Raw genomic sequence first — 20,290 nt, 5'->3', positions numbered from 1 at the left:
GACAGTAACATCTTTACTTCGCAGGGCTGTGGTGAGACTGAAAAAAGATAACTTGCTCGTGTTTCTGGTTATAGTGGATTCTCAGATGCTAGCTGCATTCATGTCTCTCTGGGGAAGCACTTAGTTATAAGAGAGAGCTCTTGTACCTAATTTCCATTGGTTTTTCTGACTCCAAACTACTGCAATTTTGTGTGATTGATTTGCCCACAGTTTTCAGATTTTATAGACCAGATTCTAGTTTATTTGCATTATAATGGGAGAAAGAGTCCTATATCTTTTCACTGTTTAAATTTTTTATTATGGAAAATTTTGAACATGTATGGAAGTAGTCAGAATGATTTAATAGCCCTCATTATCCACAGCTCTACTCCCAATCCATCAACGCATGGCCAACTCTGTCTCACTGTCAGGTACTGCTACCCCGTGGCTTTAAAATTTCACCCCAAACCCAGCCAGCGTGGCTCAGTGGTTGAGTGTTGACCTATGAACCAGGAGGTCATGGGCTCAATCCCCAATAGAGGCCCTACAAAACACAGCCAATAAATGACTCTCTGTCATGATTGATGTTTCTATCTCTTTCTCCCTCTCCCTTACTCTCTGAAATCAATTAAAACATATATTTTTTAGAAAGATTAAAACAATTGTGAACCAGTGCTCACTGAAGTATTTTCCACAATTGTGAACCAGTGCTCACTGAAAAGTATTTTCCATTAGGGTTCCTACTCTTCAGTATACAAATCTGGACATTTTTACTGGTTTCAGATAAAATAAAAACAATCACTTTTAGCTTAATTTTTCCCTTTGCTGTTACACATAAATGCATTTTTTTTTCTTATTCAATTACAAAATGTAGATTTAGAATAGGTTTTAGTGTCTATTGCCAAGTAATCACAATATTCACCAAAGGCATCTTGTAATATTTTATATTCATTAGCAGTTTCATTTTATATCCAAAATTTCAACAAAAGAAAATTATATAGTTGTTTGTCCAATCTTAGTACTTTTGAAAATACTATAAAATTCATAGTTACTCTAGAGAGGAAGGGAGTGGGAGAGATAGAAATATCAATGAGAGAGTGTCATCAATTGGCTGCCTCTAGCACGCCCCACACTGGGATTGATCCTGCAACCAGAGCATTTGCTCTGACCAGGAAGGGAACCGTGATCTCCTGGTTCATAGGTTGATGCTTAACCAGATCCAACCTGATTTTGTGATTAGCATTAATTTTAATTTAGGGGAGGGAGGCATTTTTGCCATGAAGTACTCTGAGATCATAGTGGTAGTAGAGGAGTGTTTGTTTCCATGTCTGCCGAAGTGCACATGAAAAATCTACATAGGCTCAAGATAACTTTTTTTTGAAACAATGGATTAAGAAGAGTGAGTTGATTTGGTTCTCCTGAAATATCAATAAGACTAACCAGGAAAAATCTAGTAAATTTTGAGACATTTAGATATCTTACAATGTAGCATAAGGAAGAAAAATTGAATATGTCATATTAAATGCAATCTCAGGATAATCTCGTGATTTAATTGTGTTGGTAAATGACTCAGAGTAGGACAACTAAGGATATGTACAGAGTTGGTAGATGTATGCATGGAATCTGGTCCCACAAACTCTGCTGCTTTCAGCAGTTTCCCATCAGTCCTAAGCAAACATGAAAAATACAACTGAAACTGGGTGCCATTTAAGAAAGTTTTCCAACCTTAAATGTTTTTTAGAAGGTAAGATCAGCTATATTATTGCCTTGCATGAATTACTTTATTTTCTCCCAAATCTTTGAGTAAAGCACTTTTTATTGCAGGAGGAATATAAGGCATTCACTATGATCCTAGCAGAGGAAGGTATTTTCAATTAGTCAACAGGTTCATGGATGTTATAGGTCAATTAGCAATAGTTCAGGTATTATAAAATCTGGTTTTAATAAAAGAGAAAATGTGGTTTTAGTTTCAGCCGAGGCATTAATGGCTTATATGAAATTGGAAAGTAAATGTATCAGATCCTCAGTTCGTAAGTAATATTTATTTACATACATTTTAAAAGAAATGAAACACCCATGTATATGTATGTAATGACTATGAAAACTCAAACTACTTGGTGAATATGTTACTAGGAGAAATAAAATTTTACTAGGAAAGTCTAAAATTTCTGTCATTCTGTTGGAATTTGAGAAATACTTTTCTTTTTTTTTTTTTTACCTGCTTGTGCCCAAAAGAGATTTGTCTCTCAATCCTTATTACCCAGCTTCCTAATTCCTCTGACCAATTCAATGATTAAAAACCCAAACCGAGCCCTAACCAGTTTGGCTCAGTGGATAGAGCATCAGCCTGTGGACTGAAGGATCCCAGGTTCGATTCCAGTCAAGGGTATGTACCTTGGTTGTGGGCACATCCCTGGTAGGGGGTGTGCAGGAGGCAGCTGATCGATGTTGCTCTCTCATCGATGTTTCTAACTTTCTATCTCTCTCCCTTTGTCTCTGTAAAAAATCAATAAAATATATTAAAAGACAACAACCCAAGCCTAGATCTCACTGTTGAGGCTAGAATCTGCTAATTTAACATGAACTACTAAATTACTTATTGAGGATTTGATAGCTGTATTTATTTTTTATTGCTGTATAATAAATTACCACACAGTTAGCAGCTTAAAACAGTACCCAGTTATTATCTCACAGTTGTGTGGGTCAGAAATTAGGGCTGCATAGCATGGCTACTTATTCACTAGATAGAAATGAAGCTGATGGCGGAAGCTGCAGTTCTCATTTAGGGCTCAAAACTCTCTTCCAAGATCACCTGTCATAACAGAGCTAATTTCTTGCATTAAAGTCCTTGCTATTCAGCCTTGGCCGGGTAGCTCAGTTGGTTAGAGCATTGTCCCTGTACACCAAGGTTGTGGGTTCTATCTCCAGTAAGGGCACATAAAAGAAGCAACCAATGAACGCATAAATAAGTGGAACAACAAATTTACTTTATTTCTCCCCCCCCCTTTCTCCCTCCCTTCCTTCCTCTCTATCAAATCAGTAAATACATTAAAAAAAATTGTAAGTCTTTGCTATTCTTAGCTATTGTCTGGGGCCCTTTCTCACTCATAGAGCCAACTTACTATGTCGCCCTAATGAATGGGCACTTCATACATAGATGTTTGCTTTCATCCAAGCCAGCTGGAGCACATCTCTTTGACTTCTGTCACCAGTATGAGAAAACCCTCTATTTTTAAAAGGTTAATGTAGTGAGATCAGGCTCACCTACTATAGCTGCCCTTTTGCCATATAACAGTACTAGAGGCCTGGTGCATGAAATTCTTGCACTCAACGGGTCCCTCAGGCTGGCCTGCACTCTCTCCCAGTCCGGGAGCCCTTGGGGGATTTCCAACTGGCCACTTAGTGGTCCTGAACTGTCAGTCAGACATCCTTAGCACTGCCACAGAGGCGGGAGAGGCTCCCTCCACCAGCCAGGCTTCTGGCTGAGCTGCGCTCCCCCTGTGAGAGCACAGGGACCACCAGGGGGCAGCTCCTGTGTTGAGCGTCTGCCCCCTGGTGGTCAGTGAACGTCATAGTGACGGATCGTTCTGCCGTTTGGTCGATTTGCATATTACAATTTTATTATATTGGATAATTTATACATTCTGTATATTTTATTTTTCATTTAACAATTTTATTGCCTGCCGGCTGGGGAGCCCAGCCAAGTGTTGTCTGATCTCGCAGAGCTTTTAGAAGCCAGGAATCAGGATTGTTCTGTTAACACTGACACTTTTTAAAAAAATATATTTTTAATGATTTCAGAGAGGAGAATGGAGAGGGAGAGAGAGAGAAAGAAACATCCGTATGAGGGAACATTGATTGGGTGTCGCCTACATATGTCCTACCCGGGATTGAACCCACAACCAGGGCATGTGCCCTGACCAGGAATTGAACCCACAACCTTTCAGTGCATGGGGTGATGCTCAATCAACTGAGCCACATATGCCAGGGGTCCATACTTTATTTTATTTTTAATTGGTTGTGAAATGTTAAGCTTGTGAAATGATTTCTGAGGTCTCTGGCATAGAGATTTATTATAAAAAAGGGAAGCTATATTATTATCTGGGTTTTTTTTACCTTATTTGTGAAGTTATCCCAGATTCATTTTAATCAATTTTTTAACCATTCCTTAGTAATTACACTTAAGCTTCCTTTGTTCCACAATTCCAGGAATCATTCTTCTCCTTTAGCATTTTCTCTCAGCAGGCAGGCAGACTGGAAGAGGGGATGTAAAACATATCAATCCTGTATGGTGGGCCTTGTGGGTCCCATACTCTAGCCCACTGAATGTTCTCAACAAATCTAAATTGTGCCAATTTAGAGATGAGGTATAGCAACCTTCTCATATTGTACATTTAACAGTAAGTGGCAGATTTGGGATTTTATCTCTGTTGATGGGATGTTAAATGCATACTCTTCCCTTCATGTTTCCTGGTATGAGTGCTCATCCCTTTGAGAGATAGCAGTCTCCAGATGATCCCAGTAAATATGTAATCCCATGAAGCTTGTATTCCTTGAAGTAATTCATATAGAATATACACATATGCAATTAAATTGATTTTCATCTTTATGCAAATATGCCTTTCGAATGTAAGATTATGGGGTGTTTTTGTTGTTGTTTGTTTTTTGTTAATCCTCGCCCAAGGATATTTTTTTCCATTGGATTTTAGAGAAAGTGGAAGGGAGGTGGGTAGAGAGAGAGACAGAACTTTTTATGTGAGAAAGACACATCAACTGGTTGCCTACCACATGTGCCAGGAACGAACCTGCCACCCAGGTACATGCCCTTGACTAGGAATTGAACCCACTACCCTTTGGTGCACCAGCTAATGATCTGCCACTGAGCCACAGTGGCCATGGCTGTGTGTTTTTCTTTTTATCAGTTAAGTCCTGAGGTCAGTACTATGAGGGGAAAAAAAAAGCCAAATTTCATCAGCATTCACCAAGATACACATCTGCCTCTTTCTAACCTGTGAGTTTGGAGATAATCATTCTAGGGTTGCTATAATGCTGCAAATGATGTCTGGGACGCAGGCACCTTCTGTCTCTTCCTGTAGGCTCTACAGTCTGGAAGGAGGGAAGTGTGTTTTGGGGTGGGGTTGCCTCTGGCTGCCACAGTGTTAACTTGGAGCAGCCTTAAAAGGGTCTGGGAGGGTCACCAGCAGGCCATTGGCTAGACACTGAGATGTCATGGAAAATCAGAGAGCATGTGGAATCCTGGTCTGGAAAGTTTACAGTGATGAGTGTGACAAGACTTGGAACACATTTAATTGCCAGGACAATCTGGAGAACTGGAGGCATGATTCTTCTGGGGGAGCCAGGAGAGGTGCTTGACAGATGGGAGTTTGCCTCAAGCCTCAGAGAATCAAAAGGCTCCGGTCTCATTTTTTCACATCTGTTCTTGGCTCCCTAAGCATCCCTCTTCTATGTATTCCCCTCACCGAGATGCCAAGTGTTTTCTCTAATAATAAACACTGCATCTTTACCGGTTTTTCAAGTCAGTGCCATGCTGTGGCTTGAATTTAACACAATTTTATTAAAGATAAAAATGGAGACGTGTTCAGATGTTGCTATCATGTATGCATTGCCAAAATGATATTTTTAACTTAGAATAATATTTTCTTTAGAGAATGAGATTTACTAGTACCCACATCCTCTTTGATTAAATATCAAAAGATGTAAACCATGATCTCATTAAAATAAGCCACTGATTCATTTCTCCTGTATTAGAAGGTAACAGAAGCAGATTACGATAGACTAAAATATAGATTCTGAATTGTTTCAATGCCAAATAATGATTGATACTTAATTTTTTAAGAAATAATTATAATAATGTTCAGTTTCTTCTGATAGACATGGCTGGGTTTATTAATGAATACAAGGTTGTTGATGGGGAAATTTAAAGGATTCCCCAATGTATTTAATAGACAAAACTATTTTCTAAGAGATGAAATCATTGCAAATATATATCTTCTTTTTAACAAACTCTTATCTTAACTGGAAAAGTACAGTGACCTTTCTAAAGCAGGGATGCCTGAATCTTAGGAGAGTGATTTACAACTTAATGCTAATGTCTTTAATTTCTTTAGCAAATAGTTGTGATGAGTTACACTGGAGAGGGAAAAGTAAGAGAGGAGGAGTACTTGGTGAGAATTTTCCCAAAGGCAAACTGAGACAAGAAAATGAGCTAGTTGATCCTGGAGTTGTTCTAAAAAAATTCAGAATACTTGGCCATTATGAACTCTGGGCACTGTCTGGGGAGGCCAGGCTTAGGCAATGAACTGAAATAGAGACAGTGTCCTAAAGAATGGAAAAGTGAAGAATATGAGGTCAATGGCACATGGTATTTAATAAAGATGGTGAAGCAGAAATAAGGGAATATGTAAGAAGCCCAAACCAACCTTCTGAACTCACAGTCTTTCCTAGAGCCAGCCCTGGTGTCTTGTGGGTTGTGGTCTGTGTGTGTGTGTGTGTGTGTGTGTGTGTGTGTGGAGGGGGAGGGAGGGGGTAGACATATAATAGAGAGAGACTCAAACAAATCCGAAGAGACATTAAAGGTTTGTAGAACCACAAGGTTAATGCTCAGAGATGTTTCAACAAGCTTGAGAAGTGTTAAAAGACTAATGGCTAAAAACCAATCATCATTTTCCAAATCTAACCCATCATCCAGATGGGCTTTTTTTCCTGTCAAATGTCTTAGTTTTGAAGATTTGGAATGCACTTCAATTTTCCCCCCTTAAATTATCTCTCCATATCTAGTCAGACTTAGATCTCTCCTTTTCTTTCTTCATAGTCTTTCCCGCATGCAGAATTTCCACTCCCACAACCCCTGGCAGGAATTTACTGCAAAATACTCTGCTATCGTCCTCCCTCCTTCCCTCCATCCCTCCCTGTCTCCCTTCCACTTAAATTGTGTGCATTTATTACTGAAGAGTTATAAAAGAATATCATTACATCAGATTTATTTAGATTGGACATAAATCACCTTTATTGAAAGAAGTAAAATTATGTGAAATCAGGAGCTGGCGTTTCTGGGAGGGGTAGTCATTGTAAAACCAAACCTCCCTTTGATCAGGACTATGCTGCCATAAAAACTTCCCACCGGGTCCTCCTCCCCTCATTTTCTTCAGTCACCCATGTATACTGCTGTGTGATGAAAACTCCCTAAAAGTGTAGGCTTTTTAAGCATTTTTAGTAACAAAAAACATTTTCCTAGTGAAATCTTACTAGGGACAGAGAATCATTAACAATTAAACTTGGAGCAGCTGCGCACTGCACAGAAGAGGGGACTGAGGCCACGAGTTTTTTTATATGAATTTTTTTATATCTCTCAGTAGCTTTGGAGCCATTTCCCCAGGGTCTGCATTCTTTAAAATACATTTTTATTGATTTCAGAGAGGAAGGGAAAGGGCTAGATGCAGTGGTTCTCAATCTTCTGGCCCTTTAAATACAGTTCCTCATGTTGTGACCCAACCATAAAATTATTTTCGTTGCTACTTCATAACTGTAATGTTGCTACTGTTATGAATCGTAATGTAAATATCTGATATGCAGGATGGTCTTAGGCAACCCCTGTGAAAGGGTCGTTCGACCACCAAAGGGGTCGCGACCCACAGGTTGAGAACCGCTAGGCTAGCGAGAGAGAAACAGCAACAATGAGAGAGAATCAGTGATCAGCTGCCTCCTGCACACACCACAACTGGGGTTTGAGCTCACAACCTGGGCATATGCCCTGACCGGGAATAGAGCCATGACCTCCTGGTTCACAGGTCAATGCTCAACCACAGAGCGATGCCAGTGGGCAGGTCTGCATTTTTACCTATTTCTGTCCAGCAATAGTTTATACCTTGAGTAATTCTTAGCTCAACACCCATTAGCATTTCATGATTGCTTCAGGATCTTTCACTTTAGATGATATGAAAATGTATTGGGAAGAGGTAAAAGATCAGAGTAGAAAGTTACACAAGGTCTTAAAACAAGAAAATAAGTCCATTTTTAAAAAATAATATATTTTATTGATTTTTTACAGAGAGGAAGGAAGAGAGAGAGTTAGAAACATCGATGAGAGAGAAACATCGATCAGCTGCCTCCTGCACATCCCCCACTGGGGATGTGCCTGCAACCAAGGTACTTGCCCTTGACTGGAATCAAACCTGGGACCTTTCAGTCCGCAGGCTGACGCTCTATCTACTGAGCAAAACCGGTTTTGGCAATAAGTCCATTTTTAACCTGTCTAATGAAAACTGAACTTTTTTTCTTATTGCAATTATAGTTCTTATAATATTGTGTATAGTCCATGTTAAACAATGTAGGATTAAAAATTCTTTCACTTTATCTTTATATCAGAACTCTGTGCAACATCTCACAAGTTTTGATAATCCTTTTTTTATTCAACTAATATTCATTGAACATCTTCTCTACGCCAGGCCCTGAGCTAAACTCTAAGGAAAATATAGAGCAGTGACTAAAACAAACATGGCTCTCCCTATGTAGCTTATATTCTAAAGAGAGAAAGATTTAATCAGCAAGCTAAATAAGAAAAATATATAGTGTGATGGGTAGTGGTAAGTGCTAAAAGGGAAAAAAGTCACAGAAAAGGGATAGGGTTCTGGTTTAGAGTGGCCAGGGTAAATCTATCTTATTGTGACGGTCACTTCTGAGTAAAGACCAATACATGTTCATTGAAGGAAGCAGATAGAAAAAGAAAATAGTAAGACATTTAAGTGCAGTCCTCAGTGTAAAATTTATTTATGGAACTTCTATGGGTAAGGTGCTCTACTAGCAAACAGGAAAATACTGAGATGAAACACTGCACTTAAACGTCAGATACATACTTTGAATAAAGCCTGGGTCACTTTAGGTAAGTGTAAATTTGTATCTTTCGAACTCTCTTTAATTACCAAACTCATTCTGGAATTTTACTGGACCTCTGAATCCACTTCAAAATATGGGGTTTCAATTAAGACTCTTTATCTGACTTGGGGGTGTGGTACCTACCAGTGGTGAAGCAGAGAAATTTCTCTCATTATGCAATAGTGGCTTATGTATCTAAAATCAAAGCCAACTACATAATTTTCCCAATGGAAAATGTTTATAGACATTTATGTACAAATGTACTTTTCATTTCTCTCACTCTTATTTAAAATTTTATTGTGTCCAGAGTATAGAAAACTGTAGATGGTAGGAATAAGAGTGTGTGGATTTTTGCAAAGCAAGAAAAACGCATATAGGAAATTATGAGGACTCCAAATTCAAATAAATTCTTAATATACAACTAAAATGACTATATATACAAGAGGCGTATGAGTGGCATTTCATTCGTAAGAGTAAATGGAATTTTGTCACAGAGTGGAATTGCATGGCATTTCCTTTTAACACACACCTTTTGTGAGCTTTGGAGGATGGGTTCTGCTCCTTTCTCTTACATAATAACATAACGCTCTCATGGGACATGGATTATTTTTTTTTCTTTTTAGAGAAAAAAAAATTATCCCTAAGTAAGAATAAATCAGAAAGTAAGCTGCTTTTTAAAAACATATCTTATTTTTTCTCAAGGGGGCATTTTCAGTTCAGACTAGCATACTTTAAAATTCATATCTGAGCTGCAGTGCTCACAGATTAACACCCCAAGGGATAAGTAATAGATGGAACTGAGGGTTGTATATGAAAGGCTCATTCACGCCAATAATTCGAGGAGGCTGCAGGAAGAGGAGGCCAGGCCCCCACTAGAGCATCCTGTCCCTCTGGCTTCATTCCTAACTAGAAACGCAACGCTGCTAAGTGAATCTTCTGTGGATTCAGAAACTGAAATGGAACTAATGATCCTTACCTTCGGGTTCAAAGAATATAAAGACAATACCAGCTTTTGTACTGTGAATGGGAAATTGTGCGGTCAGATTCAGCCTGTCCCCCACCACCCGCAAAAAAGAAAAAAAACAAACTTACAGCTTTCAGAGAAAGGTGGTTGTCCTCTTTGATTATGTGTGTGCCGATGGAATATTCTATATAAGCATGCCCAAGAGGATACTGCCCAAGACTCAGAATCAGCAATCCAAGGAAGTGAGGATGCAAAATTGGCAATGACTGTTAGAAAAGTAGGAAACCTGCATACTCCCAGATGGATCTCTGGAAGGTTAAACTGCTATGGTTTTCTGTACCAAACAGGCGTGGTGCATTATAAGCATAGTGATTGGTATGTGAGAAATAAGTATCAAAACACAACAAAAGATATATCTTGCTAGATTTTATTTTTGTGCAGTACAATGGCCTATTAACAATTGGCAATGTTTGCTAAGACAAATACATATAGAAAAGAGAGAGAGAGAGAGAGAGAGAGAGAGAGAGATGAACATGTAATCCCAGTGATAGCCACAATGTAAAAACGCAAGTGTGTGAGCATGCTGTTTGTAAAGTAGGATTTCAACAATAGACAAACCCATTCTTGAATTTTGTCTGATCATGTATTTTATTATTTAGTTCCCTAGTCACACACAGAGACTTTCAGCAAAACTTAAAAATAGGTGTCAGGGGAAGTTAGAATCGTCTTAATTCTTCCATGTATGTGTATCTCATATTTACTATCTACAGCTATATAATTGAAAGCTCACTGAAATGTTTAATCCACTTCCTCTGTGTATTAAATGAAAAAAAGAGAGATTATTGAGTAATAACTCTTATCATTAAAAGTCTTTTGTTTTTGTCTTATACACTTAGGAATTCCTATTATGGCTGGTGTGCAAATAGAATATGTAATTTAACAAAATAGGTATTTAGTGAATATTTCTTAAATTTCTTGACAACCCGACTTTTCCTTGGCAAATGCCCTGTTCATCCTCCATTTGTCTTGTTCATAAAAATGTTTTTGCAAACTATTTTATTTAGGTTAGACATCATAAATTATTCCACCATTTAAAAAAGGGAAGTTTGATCATGATTCTTTGCTTTTTCCTTTGTTTACTGTAAACAGCAATTTATAAATCTTTTCACATCCTCCTTAAACAGGAACCTACTTTCTTTGGCAGAATTTATTAAATTTCTTGGGTGACATTTTTAATAAGATCATATAGGTTTCAAGTATCATTTCTATGATACATAATCTATATATTGCACTGTGTGCCCACCACCCAAAGTCAAATATATTTCATGACCATGTATTTGAACCCCTTTAAGCTTTATCGCCGCCACCACTACCCCTTACCTCTGGTAACCACCATACTATTATCTGTGTCTATGAGTTTCAGATGTATATCCCACAAGGAGTTAATATCCAAAATATATAAAGAATTAATACAACTCAACACCAAACTTACAAAGAATCCAATTAAAAATGTCGGCAGGGGAACTGAATAGACTTCCTCTCCCAAGAAGACATACAAGTGGCCAACAGATATATGAAAAGATGTTCAATTTCACTACCTATTAGGGAAATGGAAATCAAAACCACAATGAGATACCACCTCCCACCAGTTATAATGGCAGAATTCTTTGTAAGCAATTCTAAAGCAGATAAGCACATGCTAGAAGCATGCTTCTCTCTGCACAGAGGTGTGGATATGCCGCTCAACCACAGTGTGCCTTCAGAGGGGAAGAACACTCACTAAACCCAAATGCCTGATGATGTTTTTTGGTTGTACATTTGAAATCTGTATGGTTTCACAACTAGTGTCACCCCAATAAATTCAATTTAAGTACATACATACATAAATAAAGTAGGTTTCTTTTAGGCAAAAAAAATATTAAATAAAAAAAAAGAAAACTAAATGCTTGCTATTTGTGTTTTTAAAGGCTCATATTGGCCTCATCTTGTAGAGGTTTGATGTGAAGTAATTAGTCTTCTAACATTTATTAGGTCTTTGTAAAAAAACAAAACAAAATGGTGGGCACACAATGCAAGATACAGATTATGTATCATAGAAATCTACACTTGAAACCCATATAATGTTATTAAACGATCTCATTCCAATAAATTTAATTTACAAGACAAACAAAAATAAGATCTGTGATATGATGAACTCTTGAGTAATCTTGGTCCATTTTTTATTTTAGTAAGCCTACAAATCCAGACATATATTAAAATATTAACCCTTGTAAACAAAGGAGTAAAATAAAGCACAACCTTTATAACTTATTTTCCTTGCCATGAATCATGAGCTCAATTTTGAATATTATACATTTTATTTTTATTCATGTACTTCTGTTTGTACACATGCATCAGGAAAAATAAATTTTAGCAGTAGCAATAAAACTATATAGGTTTTGTTTAATGATGTCAAATCTATACATGACAGATGCCCCATTTTCACTGTTCTTGCATTATTTCAAAAATTCAAGAAAATGAAATATTCTGTAGAGCAGAAACTCCATAGTGGTGAATCTCTAAAATGAAGACATTGTTTTGCAGGCATGTTTGTGCCCTGTCTTAAATAACTTTAAGGATTTTGAAAATAAAATTTGATAGGTTTTGAAACAGGTTGTGTTTGTATTTCTGTCATTTTTCTTTGGGCAGTGTTATCTGGAGTGATCTAGAAGGCATCTAAGAGGAGATGAAATAAGATAATTAGGGAACAGAAACAGCATGTTGTGATTTCTGGGAGAGATAAGGAAATAAAGAGCCCCAGTCTAAAAAAAAAATGTATACCAAGCAAGAGTTATAAAAGGCAGTTAAGACAGTCTTAGGAGGTTCTTCTTATCTCCCTATCTAACAACCCAAGCTATCCATCATCTCTGAATGAATGGTCTTGCTAAAAAAAAAACCCAAAAAACCAAAAAACAAACAAAAAACCGGTTTGTCTCAGTGGAAGGAGCGTCGGCCTGCGGACTCAAGGGTCCCAGGTTCGATTCTGGTCAAGGGCATGTACCTTGGTTTCGGGCACATACGCAGGAGGGCGTGTGCAGGAGGCAGCTGATTGATGTTTCTTTTTCATTGATGTTTCTAACTCTCTATCCCGCTCCATTCCTCTCTGTAAAAATCAATAAAATATATTTTAAAAAACCCCACAAAAAAACAAGCATTGATAAGATCATTATTGAGAAAAGGGAGGAGAGAGAATATATGTAAATATACAAACTTTTGAAAAATCTGACCATCTTGATTTACAAAATTTACCACGCAGTTCAATATAGAATGGGGCATTAAGTAATACAAGCCCAAAATGCTTTGTTTGCAATAAGATGCTAGAAGATATGAAAATGATAAGTAAAAACTAGTTTGAACAAGTAACAATAAAGTAGTTTTCCTGACAGCATAAAGAATATCATCTTCCAAACTCAGTTATAAAATACTATATTATAAATAAATTATTTCAATGAAACGAAGTAGTGTTGATACCCTGTTAAAAAAAATAGGATGATCCTGCCCAGTGTCCTCAGTGGTTAAAGTGTCAGCCTTCCTGCCAAAGGATCTCAGGAAACCAGCATGTACCTGGGTTTTGGGTTCCTTCCCTGCCCGCGTTCAGGGCGCATGGGGGAGGCAACCAGTCGGTATCTCACATGGATCTCTCTCTCTCTGCCCCCCCTTCTTTCCCCTCCTTCTACTGTCTCTGAAAAACAATGACAAAAAAATCCTCATGTGAGGATTAACAAAACAAAAAAGAAAGAAAAGAAAATAGGATGACATTTTAATATTAAATGCAAATAACTGATATTTTGTGAAATATGTATGGCTTCTTCATATCCATTTATGCTGACCAAAATGTAAGTCACTTAACCATGTGGGATTTCAAGGGATTTGTGTTTAATAGTTAAACTGTAATGTATTTATTTCACTTTATATTTAAGTATATACCCTTTACAAGATAGAATACTTATAAGTACATTTACTGATCTGGTAATTTGATTAAATTTTTGGATTTTTCCGCTAAAAAATAATTAGGTGAACTATTTTGTGAAGGCAGTTTAGGAACATGTTCAAAATCCATTGTGTATTTCTGCCTGCACTGACGAGCTCCATACAATGCTCTTAGCAAAAGCTAAACAAGATTAGTGTTTCCCAACTACCAGAGGATAAAATCAATTTATCATCTATTCTCACAGAAGCCATGGAGTTTTGTAAGTGATTAAATTGAAAAAGCTGCTTTGGGCAACATAGAAATAGAGCATCTCCTGATAAAATTATGAGGGAGGTTGTCAAATCTGTGGAAGCCTGTGATGCAGTTAGGCAAGGTCAGCTCCTCTGGAGCCCTGGTTACAATGCCATTTTCTCACGTGTCTCTTGTCTCTGAAACCTAAGGAGGGAACAGCTTGCTTAATAAAATCCCTTCTGGTTTTCCCATTTCCATGTTGAATAAATAAGGAGTATATGATATATTATGTGTTGCTCAGAAAGGGATGTTCTTGCTGGCTGCAGATTAGAGACAATAACAATTTATGAGCGCTATGCTGAAGTTGGGGAAAGTAAAAGAGGTTAATTCAGGGGAACAACCAAGCCCTGGCTTTGACTCTGATACTTATGGCATTAGGTGAATCACTTTTACCCTCCTGTTCTCACACTCTTCATCCTATCTAATAAAAGTAATATGCAAATTGCCATCACTCCAACACACAAGATGGCTGCCCCCATGTGGACACAAGATGGCTGGCAGGGGAGGGCAGTTGTGGGCAATCAGGCCAGCAGGGGAGGGCAGTTTGAGGGGACCCATGCCTGCAGGGGAGGGCAGTTGGGAGTGATCAGGCCTGCAGGGGTGGGGAGTTGGGGGGGACCAGGCCTGCAGGGGAGGGCAATTAGGGGTGACTAGTCTGGCAACAGTTATGGGTGACCTGGCCAGCAGGGGAAGACAGTTAGGGGCAACCAGGCCAGCAGGGGAGCAGTTAGGCATTGATCAGGCTGGCAGGGGAGTGTTTAGGAGGTGATCAGGCCGGCAGGCAGAAGTGGTTAGGGGCAATCAGGCAGGCAGGCAGGTGAGTGGTTGGGAGCCAGCAGTCCCGGATTGTGAGAGGGATGTTCGACTGCCCGTTTAGGCTTCATAGGTGGGATCGGGCCTAAACGGGCAGTCGGACATCCCTCAAGGGCTCCCAGATTGGAGAAGGTGAAGGCTTGGCTGAGGGACCCCCCCCCGCCCCCCACCGCACGAATTTCATGCACCAGACCTCTAGTTGCAAAATAATGATGCACTAAACCAGGTTGAAGAACCCTGGTCACACTAACATTCCTTTTTACTTCAATAAAGTGCATTAATTATAGGTGATGAGTTTACTTTTGTGTTGTATTTCCAAGATTGAGAATGCCATAGAGATGAGAATATATTAGGTTATTTGACATTGAATGATAGCTTTTAAAATGTTTTGTTATTTGCATTTCAAGACCTCATACTACATGTACAGAAGTGTAAGCAAGGCATGAAGAAAGTTAGGAAGAAGAGAAAAGTAAGAGATTGAAGGCGCAGAAAACTAAACAAGATAAACTTAAGCGTGTAAGTGATAGGGCTAAATCAACTTTTATGAAGGTAGATCTCAAAATTGACCATGTCAGAATTCGAAAAAGTCAGAAAGGATGCCAGGAAGACCTTCTTAGTGAAAATGTGAGGGCAGCATTAGAAGGGAGGGTCAAATGATGATCCCCCCCAGGGCATAGGCTGTGCATGAATGCCTCCCTGGTTTGCTGGCTCTGAACATCCGCCCACCTGCTCCTGGACAAAGGATGGCAGGCAGAAGTGCCTGTTGTGTTGAGTGGGACCTTGTCATAGCTCTTCGTTGCCCTGATGTCACCAAGATTGTTTGTTGCCCATATCAGGTGCCCAAAAGGAGCCTTCTGTGGTGATAGTTGAGTCTCCTAAGCAGTGGGTGGTCTCCAACCAAGGCTGGTGGTTAAGGTGTGATAGTATTATTACTACTTTATTTAAAGCCTTGAGTGTGCATACACACAGCCATGTGGACATGCACAGGCATACGAAAGGCAAGTTAGCAAAACAACAACAAAAAAAGAAAGATAAAAAAACGAGAGAGAGAGAGAGAGAAAGAGAGAGAGAGAGAGAGAGAGAGAGAGAGAGAGAGAGAGAGAGAGAAACCTTCCATTACTTGGTCAATTTCTTGTGTCTTAAAAACTTTTTTTTTATGAGACAGTTACCAATTACCAATTTACCAAATGGTGAGATGATGGTAAATACATCAAAACTAATCTTGCCTGGCTTAGGCTATTTCAGCCATGGGCAAACTACAGCCCGTGGGCCAGATCCGGCCTGTTCGGCTGTTCTATCCGGCCCACGGAGCCGAAAGAGCGGAGGGTTCTCTTGCTCTCCCCTCCACTCCTTCACCAGCAGCAGTGTTAACATGGCAATGTCGGGAAACACGGCTGCAGCTCCTTCTTCTGAGTCCAGTTTAAGAACCCATTGTGGCCCTCGACTCAAAAAGTTTGCCCACCCCTGGATTTAAAAATGACTCCATTCTGTTCTGTGATTAGAAAGGCTTTAGCGGTGGTTCTCAACCTGTGGGTCGCGAACAATGAAAATACATCCTGCATATCAGATATTTACATTGCGATTCATAACAGTAGCAAAATTACAGTTATGAAGTAGCAACGAAAATAATTTGATGGTTTGGGGTCAATACAACATGAGGAACTGCATTAAAGGGTCGAGCGATTAGGAAGGTTGAGAACCACTACGAGGGAAAACAATTGAAATAAAACAAAAATAAATGAATAGGAAGTTCACTCAACCAGAGGAAAATGAAACAAATTAATTCTGGAAAGCTAGAAATGCATTGCACCCGTGAGATGTTCTAAGAAGGGGTCTGTCCTCCAAGGACCTGACAGGCTCCCCAGGGCCTCTTGCCGTCCTGATGTTCATTTCCTTCATTCCCTGAAACCTCCTTTTCCCATACCAAGATCAAAGACTAAGTCTCTGGCCAGTAGGCGTCTCATCTGTTCTATCATCAGATTCATGTCATTAAACATCTATTAGAAGATGGTATTTGAGAATAGCAGCCTGATGAGCATATTAGTCATTCAGGTATAACAAAAATGGAAGTAAATGGTACACTTTTCACATTGTTGTACCCTATATAGTTATATCACCAAGTTAATATATTAATACGTCCTCAGTATTTTAGATATAATTAGCCGAATGCCACTTGCCTTTGTAAGGGGTAATTCAGAAACTGTTCCTTGAAATTATACAGAGGGAATTATCCTTTAGTGAATATGTACTATATACCAGGTGCAGTGTTGTCTTTCCTCTTGTTAATGACCCTGCGAAGCAGGTTTCATTTTATGCATTTTACAGTTTGGAAAAGCCGGGCTCAGAGTGAATGCTGTCTTAGTCTTTATTTTGTGTGAACAGCTTCTCACCACTTCCGCTTTTTAAATTTTTTTAAGTATGCTTTTATTGAATTTTAGAGAGAGAGGAAGGGCAAGGGATAGAGATAGAAACATCAATGATGAGAGAAAATCATTGATTGGCTGTATCTTGCATGCCTCCTTCCAGGGATCAAGCCTGCAACCCTGGCATGTGCACTTACCAGGAAGGGAACCTTGACCTCCTGGTTCCTGGGTCCACACTCAACCACTGAGCTAAACCAGTGGGGCTGCTTCATTAATCTCCTTTCAGAATTTAATCTTTTGTCTCTTCTGGTTCTAAATTATGTTTAAAGCTCAGTATGTTGATAAAAAATAATGAATATTGAAAGAAATATTAATTTAAATAAATTCCCAGTTTCTTAATGGATTTTATTAGTTTTCTGATTAAAATATTATGTATCCTTATCCATCATACACACACACACACACACACACACACACACACACTAGAGACCCTGTGCATGGAATCATGTACTGGTTGGGGGCATGGCCTATGGGAATAAGTCTTCTATGGGAGTGCCGCTTATCCTGGTCAGCTGAGCTGCGCTCCCACTGACCACCAGGGGGCAGATCCTGCATTATCAGTGCGCATCATAGTGACTGGTCAACTGGCTGTTCTGGTTGTTCTGCCTTTCGGGCTTTTATTATATAGGATTTTTAGCAAGGGTTTAATATAATAGTTTCTTCAATTTGAATTGCAAAGTTTCCATATGCTATTTATTAATAAAAATACCTAAGTATTCTTATTCCTTCCAGTAGACAATTCTTTCCTTTCAGACAACTTCAGGTTTCTTGGTACCTCATTACACAGTGGTTCATCTAAATTGCCCTCCTAAGTAAATGCCCCACAGTCCATATCCATTCTACACTTCCATTAAAATCTGCACCTTTCCAATGTCCATCTCTTCCTCAGAATTTCCCTTCCTGAGTCATATTTCTTTTATTAAAAATTGTATTCAAGTAAATAGATGTGTACTTATTGATTGCTCACTAAAGACAAGGTACTACTATACTACTGTTGGAATGAAGAAACAGAAAAAAAAAGTAATATATAAGTTAGAAAGAAGTTAAAGGTAGAAAGCAATTTTAAAAAACCTTGCACACATTGTATATAAAGATTTGAGTTATTGGGCAGCTGATATTTGAACTGTTTCTAAAAGATTAAGATCTCGAAACTTAAAGGTGGCCAAGAGCCCTAGCCAGTTTAACTCGTGGATAGAGTGTCAGTCCGTGGACTGAAGGGTCACCGATTCTGGTCAACGGCATGTAACTTGGTTGTAGGCTCAATTCCTGGCCCAGGCTTGGGCCTGTGTGAGAGGCAACCAATCCATGTGTCCCTCTCACATCAATGTCTCTTTCCTCTGTCTCTCCCCCTTCCTTCTACTCTCTCTAAAAATAAATGGGAACATATATTTGGGCGAGGATTAACAACAACAACAAAAAGGTGGGGAAGAATATTTGGGGAGGTGGTACAGTATGAGTCTGCTGAGACTACATTCACCTATACAGATGGGTTTTAGGGACAGTGATGGAAAATTTAGGAGACTTGCTGGCATGGTTCCCATCACTCCATAGAGGAAAACATTAAAATTTTCTTCATAGGAAGCTGATCTAGTTTATTTGTTGTTCTTGACATTCCTTTATTTTAGCGGAAATAACCAGTGATTATTTGAAACCGTGCTTTGAATGGAATTTGCTCTAACTTGTGAAAAATATTTGTTGTAAGATAAACCAATTTAATAAATCACTTGAAATTCTACAGGCTTTTTATCTAAAGTCAGAGACTTGGATCCAATAGGACTCTGGAGGCAGACTTTTTCATTTCCAATTATATTTACTTCCAGTAATGAAATGAATCATTTTCACACAGTTTTTTTTCTCTCATTCACTTCTGCACACTGTGAACAAAAATAGTAATAATAATAAAATAAAGATATATAGGAAGAATGCTGCCAAAACTATCCTGTTGGCTCAGAGTCCATTGAGATGAGAGTCTTCTGAATCATACTGTGTGCTTTCTGGAAAGGGAAAACTGATCTTAAGCCTGTAGATGGTTCATATATCAATTTAGTGAAGGGAAATAGCACTGAACTACATCTCCAAAAAGATGGCTGCTGAAAAGTCTTACAACATTAATTTTATATCATGGACAGTAATGTGCTAAGTCAGCCAAACATAGTCCACTGAAGTACACGATCCGGAAATAGGATGCATGATGTCACCTTTTAAAAAGTACATACTGCGTTCAAAATAAATCTCACTTATCTCAAAGAAAGTCTTCTGCACTCACCTCTCCATACAAATCTTTGTTGTCTATGCCTTCATCATAATCTGTCTTAAACATAAATTATCTGTACCTTATTAAATTTTACTGATCTGTCTACTGACATGAATTATAATGTATCATTTTGATAAATATATAGTCTTTATATATAGACATATATATGTGTGTATCCTTATAATTGGAACCTCTTTAATCTTCCACCTTGCCAAAACAATGTTCTTATAGAGTTCTATAGTTGCTGAAACCATACCACAGCTAAGGAAGTGATAGACATTTTTTCTTATACTATCATCCTATCTAATAAAAGACAAAAAGGGTAATTAACCGTACCTCTGCTATGCTTCCCATGGGCTAATCAGTGAGATATGCAAATTAACTGCCAACAAAGATGGCGGCTGGCAGCCAAGCAGCTGAAGCGAGCAGGAGGCTTGCTTGCTCCAGTGATGGAGGAAGCCATGGTTCCCCGTCTGCCGCGGCCTGCTCTAAGCTCTGAAAGCAACAGCTCCAAAAGAACAAAGTTTCAATTATAAAGCTAAACAAACTCTAGATACCTGCTTTCAGCCAGCTGCAGCTTCAGAGTTGGGAGCACCAGTGAGGGCAACAAAGTTTCAATTATAGAAGGTAAATAAATCCCAGAATAAAAAAAAAGAAAAGAAAAAAAGGAGAGGCTGGGAACTTCCATCGCCAGGGGTGTTGGT

The sequence above is a fragment of the Myotis davidii genome, unplaced genomic scaffold (assembly GCF_000327345.1).
Source record: "Myotis davidii unplaced genomic scaffold, ASM32734v1 scaffold49, whole genome shotgun sequence".
Taxonomy (NCBI): domain Eukaryota; kingdom Metazoa; phylum Chordata; class Mammalia; order Chiroptera; family Vespertilionidae; genus Myotis; species Myotis davidii.
The sequence above is the reverse complement of the archived record's forward strand: the minus strand, read 5'-3'. Positions refer to the sequence as shown.